The 14,827-nt window shown below is 51.4% G+C and overlaps 1 protein-coding gene and 1 pseudogene across 1 annotated transcript in view; one reads left to right on the forward strand and one right to left on the reverse strand.

Moving 5' to 3' along the window:
• The window catches only part of STK10 (serine/threonine kinase 10), a 124,986-nt gene that overhangs the window by 105,962 nt on the left and 4,197 nt on the right, over positions 1 to 14,827 (reverse strand). The gene's annotated exons all lie outside the window — the stretch shown is intronic.
• LOC104996899 lies at positions 5,133 to 8,975 on the forward strand (annotated as a pseudogene).

Genomic DNA, 14,827 nt, shown 5'->3' on the forward strand with positions numbered 1-14,827 from the left:
TGTTATCTGCAGAACCAAACAGAGTAAACGAGAGCACAAAAGCTGAAGGGCCTGACTGGCGAGGGTGGGGGGGGTTCCTGTTCCCAGAGTGCCACTCACTTCAGGCCTGGGAGCCCATGGAGCTGCCTGGAAATGAATCCTAAAGCGGGGCAGCAGGGGGACTGGCCTGCATCCGTTTTCCTCTGAGGACTCACAGCACCAGTTGCTTTTGGGAACTGCCTCTCTTTCACTCTTCGTGCAAGAGATTCATGAGGGGCTGAGCCCACCCAGTCCTGGCACACAGCCCAGCCCAGCCACTCAGTCTTGACCCTCTCAGTCACACCCAGTGGCAGGCCAACAGGGTTGTACCCAAGTGGTCTTTTGTTTTTTGTTTTTTAATTTTTTGCTAAACTTATCGCCTTATGCATCTTTTTTTCTTTCTCTCGGGTTGCTAAACTGTAAGATGGGAAGGCTAGAGGGTCTTGCAGCCCATCTTGCCACCCCTTTGGAGAGCCTGCCTGAGGATGAGGCCAAGACCAGGGAGGCCACAATGGAGGAAGACATACACTGAGGGTCTGTGGGACACCTGGAGCCAGCCAGTCCTGAAGCAGGCCCTGCCTTAGACTCCCTTTGGGATGACTGTCTTTTGCCACCAAAAAGGAAATGAGCCCCCAACTCTGGGGCTGTTCCAGCTGACAGTAGACACCTATGAAAATACTTCACCATGCAACACTTGTGTAATGAGAACCACCTTCACTCCCAACGGCACCATCATCTACAAAGTGACCTGTACTGAGGCTTCTCAGAGGGCCTGACGGATAAAATGGGATCAGCAACCCACATGGGAAATGCAGTTGCTCACAGGCCCCAGGCAAACAGATTCTTCCGCCACAAGACTCTTCCTCCCCAAAAGCAGAGAAAGTCACATTACACTTTTAAATTAACAAAGAAGGAAAAATGACAACCTCCAATGCTGGTAAGCAAACAAATGGTAAAATAGGGAAATTCATTATTGATGAGAACATAGACAGATTCAGTCTCATCAAGATCAAAACTGGCAACAGATTTTCAGAGCCTAGAAAATACCTTTTAAGCCGATTAGCACTCACTCCTGAGATGGTAAGGCCAGGAAATAATTCCGAAAAAGACAACAAAATAAGTGTACTAGGGTCCAATTCACATTAGCCCACAATAATCGCAAACAAAGAGGGAATAACCTAAATATTCAACCCAAGGATGATGGTTAAATTAACTTAGTGGGATATTAAGCAATCCTTTAAAATGATAAATAGGAAAATAATACAGTAATAAGAAAAAGATAATTAAGCCATAATAATAAGTAAATGAAGCTGGATGATAAAATTATAACTAAGCTATAACTGAATCTGCCTGTACTGCGGGAGACCCAGGTTCGATTCCCCGAAGAAGGGAACGGCAATCTACTCCAGTGTTCTTGCCTGGAGAACCCCATAGACAGAGGAGCCTGGCAGGCTACAGCCCATGGGGTCGCCAAGAGTTGGACACAACTGAGCGATTAACACTTTCACACTTCACTTTCTGGACCAGGAGGTTCTGAAACACAGATTAAGGAATCCAAGTGGTTTCTAAAGGTGATCTTCACTCAATGGACATCTAGCAATCAGCCACAGGGGTCTTGGTGAGGACTGACTGGGGTTGAGGCACAGAAAGTGGCCCTTTCATCCAGAACTTGCTTTAAATGCTTCCAGGGATGAGCACCTGTCCTCTCAGGAACCCCCCTGAACTGCACTATCAGGATGGTAGCTACTAGTCTCAGGTGCTGAAACTTAAAATGTAGTTTCCCGGTTACATTAACCCCAGTGAACAGTAGCTACTATAATGAACAGAGCAGATACAGAACAGCCTCATCACTGCAGAAAGTTCCAGTAAGTGGGCAGCTCTGCACTTGAGGCTGCGCCTGGCAGAAAAGGCATTCTCACAGAGGTGAGGGAGCATCCACCGCACTCGAGTGTACCAGCTCGTCTCAAAAACACGCATTTCTTTTTCTAGGAAGGAACAAAAAGCTTGAGTGCAGAGAGGGGGAAGAAGAACCTTGGGTGGGGATCAGTTGTGAGGTTGCCTAGCAACCTGGCTGGGCGGCAGGCGTGAGCAAAGGCTCGCAGCTGACCTGTCAGATGAGCAGCCACGGCCAGCAGGTCAGAGCCAAAGAAAGGAACAGTCAAGGAGAAAGGTCTCTGTTTCCCTCGTCCCCCTGACTGACTCTGGACACCGAGCCAGGCCTGTGTCCAGAGAGGTTGAGGCCACTGGAGCCAAGGAGGGGCTGATCTGCGCCCCACAGTGTCCAGCTGGGCTGTCCCTGCCTGCACACAGTCAATCTTTGCGTGGTGACAACGGTCACCAATCGTGGGGAAACCTTCAACTCTCAATTAAGGAAGGAGGAAGTTGGGCCCTGGAGGAAACCAGGGTCACAGTGAAACCCGCCACGTGTAAGGGAAGGGCTCAACATCAACTCGAGCAGGGTGGTCCACGGGCCGTGGACAGGATGGGTTGCAGTCGTGGCCTCGGGCTCAGACGCTGCCACCGCCCTGGGCTGGCAGGCATGAGTGGGGGGCAGAGTGGAGCCCCAGCACCGCAGCCCCACCTTCCCGAGGCTTGAGTCCTTGGGGGTCAAGATGCCAAAGGGCCTGCCGAGGCCTCCTATGGCCTCTTGAGGCAGGATAAGGAGTATCCCACCTTAGCCAGCATGGGTCCACAAGAGATGCAAAGCCCTGCCATCTCCTCCTGTTGAATAGGAAACAGGCCCAGGTAGGGAGGGTGACTTGGCCCAGGTCACACAGCTAGGAAGTGGCTGCCAGGACTCCGCTCAGGGCCAACCCTGTGCCTGGTGCGCTTTCCCCTCCAGAGGACACTCTCCAGGAGCTCCTGCCCAGTGGCTGTGTACACCAGTCCCTTTCTCCCGTCTCCCTCGCTGCCTTATACTGGAGACCCTCTTAGGATGAGCCCTCAATGGCTCCCTTCTGCCGACATGATAAAGCCCAAATTCCGGGGCCTGGCGCCCCTGGCCCTGGTGATCTGCCCCTTCCACTCTTCCAGGACCCCATTGCTCCCCTGCAATCCCCTCCTGCGACAGCCAATGCCTGAGGCCCCCTACTTCCAGGCCTTGCCTGATGCTCCTTCCTCCATGGGGAGTGCCTTCGCCATACCTGTGTTTAACCACTCCACAAAGTCTAACTCAACCCCAGCCTGCTCTGTGAGATGTTCCCAGAACCCCAGCTCCCATCCCCTGCTAGAACTTCTTCACACCTTACTAGGGCTCTCATCACAGTCCACCTGGTGCCACAGTCCTTTTATCTGGGGTCTTTGTTGCTGTGCATGGGCTTTCTCTACTCCTGGTGAGTGGGGCTACTGTCTGGCTGCAGGGCCTCTCACTGCGGTGGCCTCTCTTGTTGCAGAGCACAGGCCCTAGAGCACGGGCTCAGCAGGCGTGGTGCACAGGCTTATTGCTCTGGGGCCTGTGGGGTCTTCCTGGACCAGGCATCAAACTTGTGTCCCCTGCATTGGCAGGTGGATTCTTAACCACCATACCACCACGGAAGTCCTCCACAGTCCTTTGTGTTCACAGATTCTCTCTCTGACCTGACTGTGAGTCCTGCAAAGCTAAAGCCCATCTCTGATTCGTCTTGTCCTATCCCATACAACCTGTTCCAGAACAGCCAGTGGGTGGATGGGAACATGGGTGGTGGGTATATGAGCAGATGAGAGAACGGCTGGGCAGATGGGAAAGTGGATGGACAAACAGGAAGCGGGTGGGTGTTAGGGGTGTATGTATAGATGTATAGAATACTATACTGTGGATGGATGGATGGGTGGGAAAATGGGTAGGAGGGAGAGTGTATGAAAGGATGGGTGTGTGGGAGGATGGATGGATAGGTGGATGGGAAGATGAGCAAATGGGCTGACGGAGAGATGGACAGACTGACAGATGAATGACACACTGAGTAAGAGGGAAAATCAGTGGATGGGAGAAGAGACGTACGAGAGAGAGGGGTAAAGGAGTGAAGGTGTGTCTGGGGAGTAGACAGCATCAGATCTTCCTCTCTTCCCAAAGGCACCAGAGACCACCTTGTTGCTGGCTCCTACGGACACCAGCCTGCTGGGTGTTACTGCCTTCACCTAGCACTGTGTATTTTTGGTTTTTAAAAGCCTAAAACCACGTTTATCTTGTTCACCAATGTATTATTAATAATGTTAATTATTAATAATATTATTAACGTTACTCTGTCTGGCCAATATGTATTTTAAAATAATAGACAGATGGATGGATAGATGAATGGATGGGTAGATGAACTGGTGTGTGTATCTCCTTGTAAACAGACAGAAGTAAGGCCCTCCAGGTAAGAAAGGAAAGTGACAAGAAGTCCACTGTCTCCTTAACACACTGAGATTCCTGAATCTAATCTGGTCTCTGGTTTTGGAAGATAGGCCCTCTTTACCTTGGGGGAGCCAAAGCCTTTGGCTGGGCCTGGACATACACAATTAATGACAGGAAACCACTTCCTGATCAATAATCGCCAGGCCAAGTTTCAGTTCAGTGAGAAACGAAACGGCTGAGTTTCAGAACAAGTGACACTTAAGGAGGGCCAAGAGCATGAAGCACAAAAGCAGAGAGTGACACGGCTTTAAAGACAGGCATTCAATCTCTCACTCCCTCGGGGAAGAGAACCCTGGCAGGCCATGCTGGCACAGCAGGGAAATGCCAAGCCTCAGAACCCTTCTGGGCCAGCAAATAAAACAGTAAAACCCAAACAGGATTGGCCCTGAAGATACCACACCAAGGCCTTGGCCAAAAACCCACGCAACCTGGCCAACTTGGCTGAGGATGTGGGAGCTTTCGGCTCTCAGATCTTCCAAAGTGCTAGGGAATCCAACCCCGTGGACCAGATAGAGGAAGTGGGACAGGTGACAGGGGCTCTGCCTCCTGAGACTCCTGCTCCCACCTGTCTCAAGCTCCCTCTACTCAGAGGGCAGAGTGCTGAGTCATGGGCGGGGGCGGGCAGCCTGGGGTCACGAGCACAGGGGAAGGAAGCACCTTTATCCAGGCCCTGATGTGAAGAGCCGACTCACTGGAAAAGACCCTCATGTTCGGAAAGGCTGAGGGCAGGAGGAGAAGGGGATGACAGAGGATGAGACGATTGGATGGCACCGTCGACTCAATGGACATGAGTTTGAGCAAGCTCTGGCAGACAGCAAAGGACCGGGAAGTATGGCGGGCTGCAGTCCATGGGGTCGCAAAGAGCGGGACACGACTTAGCGACTGAGCAACAACATGCTCCCTGCACCAGGCCAGGCACTTCACTCAATCTTCACACGACCTGGGAGTCACGTACTCTTATCAACCCTGTTTTCCAGTCAGTCCCAAATCTCAGAGGAGTTGAGGCTGCCCTGTGGTTTCAATTAACAATACTGTGTGTGCTGGGTTTTTTTAATTATTATTATTCCAAAAGCATTATGTACCTTTTGGCTCTCTGAGCACCATGGCGGTCAACAAGAACAAGTGCCTTATGAAAGGAGGTAAAAAGGGAGCCAAGAGGAAAGTGGTTGACCTGTTTGCTAAGAAAGACTGCTATGACATGAAAGCACCAGCAATGCTGAATATAAGAAATGCTGGGGAGCATGAGTCACGAGAACTCAAGAAGACAAAATCGCACTGACAGCCTCAGGGGTTGTGTTTTGGGTTTTTTTTTTTTTTAACATTGATTTTTATTTATTTGGCTGTGCTGGGTCTTAGTTGTAGCGTGTGGGATCTAGTTCCCTGATCAGGGCTCCTGGATTGAGAGCACGGAGTCTTAGCTACTGAACCACCAGAGAAGTTCCAAGACTTGTGTTTTTGAAGTGAGCTTTGCTGATCTGCAGAATCATGAAGCTGCATTTAGAAAATTCAAGCTACCTACTGAGGATGTTCAGAGCCAAAAAACTGCCTGCCTAAGAGCCACGGCATGGATCTTACCCACTACAAAACGTGTTCCGTGACCAAAACAGGGCAGACCGTGACTGGAGTTCACAGTGATGTCAAGACTACCGAGGGTTATCTGCTTCACCTATCCTGTGTGGGTTTTACTAAAAGACGCAACAATCAGATTTGGAAGATCTCCTATGCCCAGCACCAGCAGGTCTGCCAGGTCCATAAGATGATGGAAATCATGACTCGAGAGGTGCAGACAAAACTTGAAAGATGTCATCAACAGACTGATTCCAGACACACTGGAAAAGACACAGAAAAGGCCTGTAAATCTCTTTATCCACTCCATGATGTCTTTGTTAGAAAAGTAAAAATGCTGAAGAACAGCAGGTTTGAATTGGGAAAGCTCATGGAGAATCCACGGTGAATGCAAGAGTTCTGGAAAATGTCCCGGGGATGAAACAGGTGTTGAAGTTGAACAGGCTGATGAATATGACCCACCAGTCCAAGAATCTGTTTAAAAATCAAGACTTTTAATGGTGCCAAAACATCTTACCCGTTATTTTTAAAAAAAAGAATTATGTACTCATTAAAGAACATCTTCAAAATATAATGGTACCAAGAAGGAAATCAAACAAGGCATCATCCCAGAGATAACCGCCTTCAGCAACTTGGAGCACCTCCTCCCAGGATTCCACGGTATGGATGTACCTAGATTTGTCTGGCAAGTCCACGCCAGCACTTCCCAGCTGTGTGGTCCCAGGGGACTTAGGTGACCACTCTGCCCCTCATTTCCTACTTAGAACAACAAAGATGTTAACAGTTCCGGCCTCATGGGCTGCTATGAGCATTCAGTGAGTTAATGCGTCAAAGATGCTAGGAGCAGAACTCAATCATAGTGTGCATTCCACAGTGACTCACTCATGCTTTTTTTTTTTTTCCTCCCCACTAATGTATTTTTGCATACTTCACAAAAATGGGATTTAACTGTATACACTGATATGGCATTCTCCTTTTTACTTGGCAATATGCCATGACCAGCTGTTCAGATCACAAAACACTCTTCCACAGCATCCTCTCCAACTACTGCAGACTGAATGGTGGGTCCACCACAGATCCAACCAATCCCGTCACTGGGCTGTCTATCCTGGTCACATGTGCTGTGTTCAAAAGCCTGAGACGCGATCTACAGACAGCCAGACAGGTCTCCAAACAGCAGGGCCACTGCACCCCTCACAGGTCACACAGGCAGGGACCCTGGATAGGTCTGAGATGTGAAGCCACGCCTGGGTCAGTTCTGCTGAGTCCTGGCTGGGTGCCCTTGGGAACTGGTCTTATAAGATCACAGGTGCAAAGACTCTCTGGTCCTGCTTGTGAGAAGGACTGTATTCTCCCCATTTTCCAGAAGGAAAAGAAGCTTAGGATGCTCAGAGGGATAGCATCACTAGCCCAAGTCACACAGTGAAGACAGCAGCCTTCCTGCGACTCACAGGGTGAAGAGCATTCCCCAAGTCTGGAGCCTCTGAGGAAGGCTCTTGCAGGAGGTATGGAGCGGTTCCAGGGCCTTCCGAAGTACACCCTGCTGGCCCTAGGAGTTGGTCCTGCATACAGACTGGAGACTCAGGACAAGTGACAGAGGCTGGCACTGGCACCTGGGGTCCAGATTCTTCATGAACAGAAGCACACCAGTCACTGCTCCTCAGCCCCAGCTGTCACCTCAGAGTGGGGCTAGGGATGTTAAGGGCACCCGAGGGAAAAGAAGGCTCGAGAAAGATCTAGGCCTCACCAGTCTGGCAGCAGAGCCGACCAAGAGGCAAATCGAAGGTAGAAGGAAACTCAAAGCCCAACAGAGAGGCATGCCAGCTCCGTCAGGGCCATTCCTCAGGGCGACAAAGCCAGCTCTGTGGGAACCTCCTCAGAGGGCCAAGAGTTGGGTCTGGGACGCCAGACACGCCAGGCCAGAGCTTTCCAGGAAGGAGGGCGAAGGGGAGCGAGGCAGCGGCGCCGGCTGCTCCCCAGGGCGTGACTGCCGCTCTTCCAGACACCCGGGGTGGCCTTGCCTGCGCTGGGCCAGCGGGCCGGGGGGCGGGCACAGAACTTGCCCGGCAGCAAACTTCCCCAAGGGGGCCAGTGAAGAGCCTCTTTACTGAATCACGTTCATCCTCACAGCCCAGCGGCAGGGGCTCACTGGGGAAGAGTTCACCTGCCAATGCAGGAGACATGGGTTCCGGCCCTGGTCCGGGAAGATCCCACATGCCACAGAGCAGCCAAGCCCACGCGCCTCAACTACCCAGCCTGTGCTCCAGAGCCCATGAGCTGCAACCACTGAGCCCACACGTCACCGCTCCTGAAGCCCGCAGCCCCTAGAGCCTGGGTCCACAAGAGGAGACCCCTCAGTAAGCACCCGGAGCACCGCAGCTGGAGAGCAGCCCCCACTCTCTGCAACGAGAGGAAAGCCCACATAGCAACAAAGACCCAACACAGCCAACGATAAATAAATAAAATTGTTTTTAAATAATAATAACCCAGCAGTAGATTTTAGGCTGATTCCCAAGACCTGAACACCAGCATCTACCCAGGAGCAGCCTCCAGCGTGACAGACAAGCGGAGCTGGACCAGGGGCCTCAGGGGACTCTGCCTTTGTTAATCCTCAGAGAGCTGGGCCAGGCAACCTGGTCAACCAGCAGAGAACCACAGTGATGACATTCCCATCCACCTCTTCTTCCTCCACGCTGGGCGCCGTGTTAGGGCTGGCCACACATCTCCATCCTCACAATCTCTGAGGGAAGCACTACTTTGATCCTCGTTTTACAGCTCAAGATACTGAGACTCAAAGAGCAGAGGTGACTTTCCCAAGGTCATACAGCACACAGCAGGGGAAGCCAGGAGAAAGCCTAGAACTGATTTCAGGGCCGGCACCCATCACAAGTGCTGGCTGGGGCGGGCGGGGAGCTAGGACTGGCCTTCACTATTCATCATCCACTTATGCAGCAGTTATTAACTCAGTATCTACTGCTACTGCTAAGTCGTTTCAGTCGTGTCCATAGACGGCAGCCCACCAGGCTCCCCCATCCCTGGGATTCTCCAGGCAAGAACTCTGGAGTGGGTTGCCATTTCCTTCTCCAATGCATGAAAGTGAAAAGTGAAAGTGAAGTCGCTCAGTCGTGTCCGACTCTGAGCAACCCCATGGGCTGCAGCCTACCAGGCTCCTCCGTCCATGGGATTTGCCAGGCAAGAGTACTGGAGTGGGGTGACACTGCCTTCTCCGAACTCAGTATCTACCACGTATCTATTATCCACGAAAGATGGATTGATTACTCCCTGCTCTCCAGGACTTTACATCCTCTGAAGAAAGAAAATAAATAACGTGACAGACAAGAGAATCCGTTTGTGACAGGGGCTCTGAAGGAAATCAGCAGGGAGCCGTCACTGGTCAGGAGGGAACAGGGGAGTGGAGACCCACAGGACAAGAAGGAGCCAGCTGTGCAGCCACACAAGAGTGGCTGGCAGCATAACCAGCAAGTGCAAAGGCCCTGAGGCAGAGAGGCTGAGCTTCCTTCAGTTCCTCTCAGTGGCCCCCATCTTCCCTTAGATGGTGAGGCTGGCTCATGCTAAGTCTTCAGTCCCTCCACGCCCTCCACCCTTAGGGCCTGGATTCTGGTTCTGGTACAGCCTGTTATTAAAGAGGAAAAAAAAAAAAACCTATAGGAGAAGGAAGAAAAAAAATGTAGTAAAGGGGAAAGCAGAAAGAAAGGGGAAGAGAAAGAAGAGTGAGCACGAGGCGGAGGGGCAGGAGGAGGCAGCCCTGTGACACGCCCCCCGCCCGCCCACAGGAGTGCTCAGCGCTTTCGGATCCTGGGGCACCAGCAGCCCACCCCCGCCAGGGCCCCAGGGGCACCCAGCTTCCCCCCCCGCCAGCCCCTTCCCCTGCCACTTCCTCTGCTCACCCTGCCCGTGACTGTCACCACTTCCTCTGCATGAGAGGCCACCACCGCCGTCCTGGGGCTCAGATCCAGTGGAGGCTGAGGCAGGCCGGAAGAAGGGCCCATTCCTGGGCTCACAAATGTCAGCGCTGCCAGAGATACCACAGTGAAGGCACCCTGGACCCTCTCCTCCCGATAAGCCCCCTTGTCTCCCCCTCCAAGCTGCACAGCAGAAAAGGCACAGGCTTCTGGCCAGAGATACCTGGGTTTAAGTCCCAACTTTGCCATGGAAGAGCTCTGTGATGCTGAGCAGGTCATTGTCCCTCTCTGGGCCTCTGCTTCATCAGGTGAGGCTACTCCCAGGTCTAGTGGACTGTGAGAATAGTCTCCTAGAGTCCAGTAGAATAAACGATAGACAAGAAGGGAGGGGCACTTCCCTGGCAGTCCATGGTTAAGATTCTGCTTCCATTACAGGGGGCACGCGTTTGATCCCTGGTCAGGGAACTAGGATCCTATAATGACACGTAGCAGGGTCAAAAAAAAATCAACTCCCCACTCATTTATCTTGTTTACATGCTAACGGCCAACACCCACATGAGGTTTTCCAGCATCCCAGACTAAGTGGTTTACACGGGTTATTTCAGACAAAAAGCCCTATAGTGTAGCTAATGAAACCACGGCATAGGTAAGTACTTTTCTCCAGGACCACACAGCCTGCAAGGGAGAGGGCTGGGCTTCAACTCCAGGACCACACCCAAGTGCCCAGACCACCTCTGGTCCCTGGCAGACATGAGCTGCTCTTCCCATCTCACCCTCTCTGCTCTCTCCTGACCCAGCTCTCTAGAACCCTCCATGCCCACATACATCTGCTTCTCGGGTTGGTCACCTTCCATCAGTCACTTCCCTGCCTGGGCTCTGACCTGGGCTCCAACCACTGCTCTGGCCTTCCCTCCCACACGTCCACCTACTACCCCTGGTTCCAGTCACCAGGCCGTGGCCACTCTGGCCCAGCCGCCACTCGTCAGTGGTCACCTTGGCCTTGGGCAGCCAGGACATCTGGATCTGGCATCCCCCAATTGTGCGGGCCAACCACTCCCTATCCAGTAACTATCCAAAGATCACTCTCCTCTAACACTACACGAGGCTGATCTCAGGACGGGGTCAGACCCTGGCAAGGTAGGGCAGGCAGGACAGTAACCATGACGTCCACATTCCTGAACGTGCCATCCAAGGCGCTCTTCACTTGGCCCCCACGCACTACTCTAGACCTGGCTCGCACTGGCCAGCTGCCCAAAGCCAAGCCCAGCTCCCAAATAATACACTGAACACAGGACTTGAGGAGGCAAATGAAATACGTACAGTGGGTCAGGGAGGGCACACAGTGGTAGAAGCCAGTAGAAGCCAGATATATGCTGCCCAGTACCGAGCCAAGGCCACTACTGAGCATCTGAACCACGGCTGGACCACAGCAAGACGCAGTGTAAAAGCCAAATGCACAGATTTTAAAGGCTTTGCATGCAATGAGAACTTTAAATATCTCTTTCTCTGTTGATTACACGCTGAAATGATAGCACTTTGGATATATACTGGGGTAACCAAAATAGACTATCAAAATTCACTTCTGGTGTTTTTCCTTGTTGGAGTGCGTCTACTAGAACACTTTAAGTTGTGTGCGTGGCTCCTGTTACATTCCGCTTGGACATTCTCCTCACTTCCAGCAGACATGACCCTGCATGAGTGCATGCCGGGCCATATCAGCATATCTGATCGGGGCTTTTATGTGAATGCTCATGATTTCAAAATGCTGGCAATCACTTCAAATTTGGTTCAGCCACCATGCGAGTCACGCAAACCAGTCCACAAACCCTATCACGCTCAAGGGCTACCGGGGGACAACCTGAGGCCTCACTGCCTGGCTCTCTCCTGGCCTGGGCTTCCTTCCCTCTATCTGTCTGTCCTGTCCCCATCTCACCTGCCCTGCCCAGTGGACGCTGTCCCCTCTCACCGCCAGTCCCATCGTGGTCCTGTGCTCTTGCCGGGGCAGAACCTTCCTTTCCTCCCCCGTGTGGCCTTGAAAGCATCAGGTTAGGTGGGTAGCTGGCTCATCCTGTGTGCCTACGAGCTACTGATCTGATTCTCCCAGCTGCTCAGTGGGGTGAGTGTTGGTCTCAGCCCCACCAAACACATGGGGAAACTGAGGCAAGCCACTCACCTGACTTCATACAGCGGCTAAGTAGGGCAGCCAGGATTCAAAGTCAGGTCTGCCTGGCTGCCAGGCCCAAGTCTTGTATCACACACCTGTGACAAACACAGGTGAGCATGGCTGTTTGCGGAGCTGAATCCAGGCACGTTTGTTTGTAGGAGGCAGCAGTGCTCCACAGGAGCGATCTTGCCCCCCAGGGGACATGTGGCCTTGTCCAGAGACATTTTTGGCTGTCTTAGCTAGGGGCAGGAGAGGGAGGTGCTGGCAGTGGTGTCATTTTGTAGGTAGAAACCAGAGATACTGTTACATCCTATAACACACAGGCAGCCCCCATGACAAAGAAGGAGCTGCCCCAAATGTCAGTAGTGCCAAGGTGGGAAGCCTGGCATAACAAACAAGCTCTTAACACTGAAGTCCTTCTGTTTGCCCCCAGCTTAGCTGCAGTAACTGGTCGGGACCTTCTTTGTTTCATAGCAAGAGCATCAGCAATAATGAACCATCTTCCTTTCCTGCCCACTTCCTGGGTGGGGATCAGGTGCTGAATGTATTACACCTTTCTAAGTATCTTATCTTTCAAATCATCGCCTTTGTTTTATAGATAAGAGTCTGGAGGCTCAGAAGGGGGAGTCACTTGTTTGGAGGTGCAATCCTGATCCTCCTGAGCCCCAACTGCGTCCTTTAACCTTCCTGCTCCACGCCCTTGGCAGCAGCTGGGCCTGGGAGTGACCCATCCCAGGCTCTTTTCTGGCGGCAGCCCCTGCAGGGAGCACAGGTTCGATCCCTGGTCAGGGAACTAGAACCCCTCTTGCCGTGCACCAGGCTCAAAAAAAAACGGGGCGGGTGGAGGGGGGAGTCAACTCTCCACTCATTTATCTTATTTACATGCTAATGGATGACACCCATGCAAGCTTTTCCAGCATCCTGGACTAAGTGGTTTACACAAATTATTTCAGACCCAACAACAGAGATATTCCCCTAGTCCGAGTAACTTCAGGAAGCCAGGGGACACTGGGTGGAGGTGAGGGCTGGCTGAGCAATTGCTTAGCTGCTCTAGACCCAGACAGTGCGAGGTCAATGCAAAATCTGCCACTTTAGACCCCGTGGGCAGGCGACATCCCCAGGAAGCTCGGGTAACCTTGGTTTTCGGACCCAGCCAGGAACCCACTCACAATAGCAAGGACTTGTGTTTAAAAACACTAGGCTGAGCGGAAATAAGGTTACAGCCTGGGGGCAGAGCTCTTTCCGGAGGCGAAGGGGAGGTGCACAGGGATGAGGAGACCTGGGCAGCCCCCGGAGGAAGCGGAAACCCAGGCTTTAAATTCAGGCAGAGTCGAGGTGAAAGGAGCTGCCAGGCTGGGGAGGGCGGGAACCTCAGCTTTGTCTGAACTGGGCGGCGGGGCAGGATGTGGCCCCAGGGTTAACAATGGCTCTCTGAGCGGAGGGCACCTGAGGTTCCCACCCGGAGGGCAGCCGCTGCCAAGGCCCCGGGTTCCCAAAGGACTCGGGGGAATGGCCCTTAGTGAGGGCGAGGGGGCAAAGGGGCTGCTAGGAACTTATCTCATTTTCTTTTAAAAATCACGCTCAAAGAAGCATCACTCCTTCCACGGAATAATTCCCTTCCAGGAGTTAAGCCTAAAGGATGATTTAAAATACACAGTCAGTTTTGCTATAATGCTTACTTGTTAAAAATGTCAGTTTTGTTCCAATACCACTGATGTATCAGGGAACGATTTTATCAAAATGCTAAATTCACATCTGCTTATGTGTTGTCTGCCAGAAACACGAGGTAAACGCAGAAAACTTCACCCAAGTGAGCCAACGCAAACGAATACACACAGAGGGCACAGGCCCCTCAGACGCCTGTCAGCAACCTTTGAGACACACCCGTCCGTCCCATACGGGGGTCCAATTTGCCACCTAACTTCAGAGCGCAGAGTCTTGGCCACTGAACCACCATGGAAGTCCCCATAATTCTATATTTCTTATCCACAAAACTTGTATAAAACTCTGCTACTTGTTTTTTTAGGCAATCTTTATTTCTTCTAATTTGTTGGTGAAGTTTTTGAGTGTTGTACCCTTATCCCCATTTGCTCACAAGGCCTCTGATTTTTACTGCATGATTCTGCACAGTTTAGGGATTTTTAGGAAGGCATTTACATTATAGCAGAACTGATGGTATCGTGTAAAGGGTTTAGCACAGCGCCTGGCACATGATAAGCACTTAAATCAATTTAACTTGTTAACAGTAAAAAAAAAAAAAAATTTACGAGGGGATTACTTAAATATCCAAAAAGATTAAGATCATGGGGGCACCGAACCATCCCAGAAAGTATGTATGAAGCATTTAGAATAACACATGAAGAGGTTTTAGGAATGAAAGATGGCATAAAACACCGTAGCTTTGTAGATTACAACCTTGCATTTTAACCAAAAATTTTTTTTTCTCCATAAAAATCAATTATGGGCTTCCCTGGTAGCTCAGCTAATAAAGGAGACCCCAGTTCGAATCCTGGGTCGGGAAGATCCGCTGGAAAAGTGATAGGCTACTCACTCCAGTATTCTTAGGCTTTCCTGGTGGCTCAGCTGGTAAAGAATCCACCTGCAATGTGGGAGACCTGGGTTCAATCCCTGGGTTGGGAAGATCGCCTGAAGAAAGGAACAGCTGCCCACACCAGTATTCTGGCCTGGAGAATTACATGGACTGTAATAGTATGTCCATATTTAAACAAATATTTTTTATCCATAAAAATCAGTTAAGTCTGGAAGGAAATATATCAAAATGTT

This window comes from Bison bison, unplaced genomic scaffold, assembly GCF_000754665.1.
Source record: "Bison bison bison isolate TAMUID 2011002044 unplaced genomic scaffold, Bison_UMD1.0 scf7180017864301, whole genome shotgun sequence".
Classification (NCBI taxonomy): domain Eukaryota; kingdom Metazoa; phylum Chordata; class Mammalia; order Artiodactyla; family Bovidae; genus Bison; species Bison bison.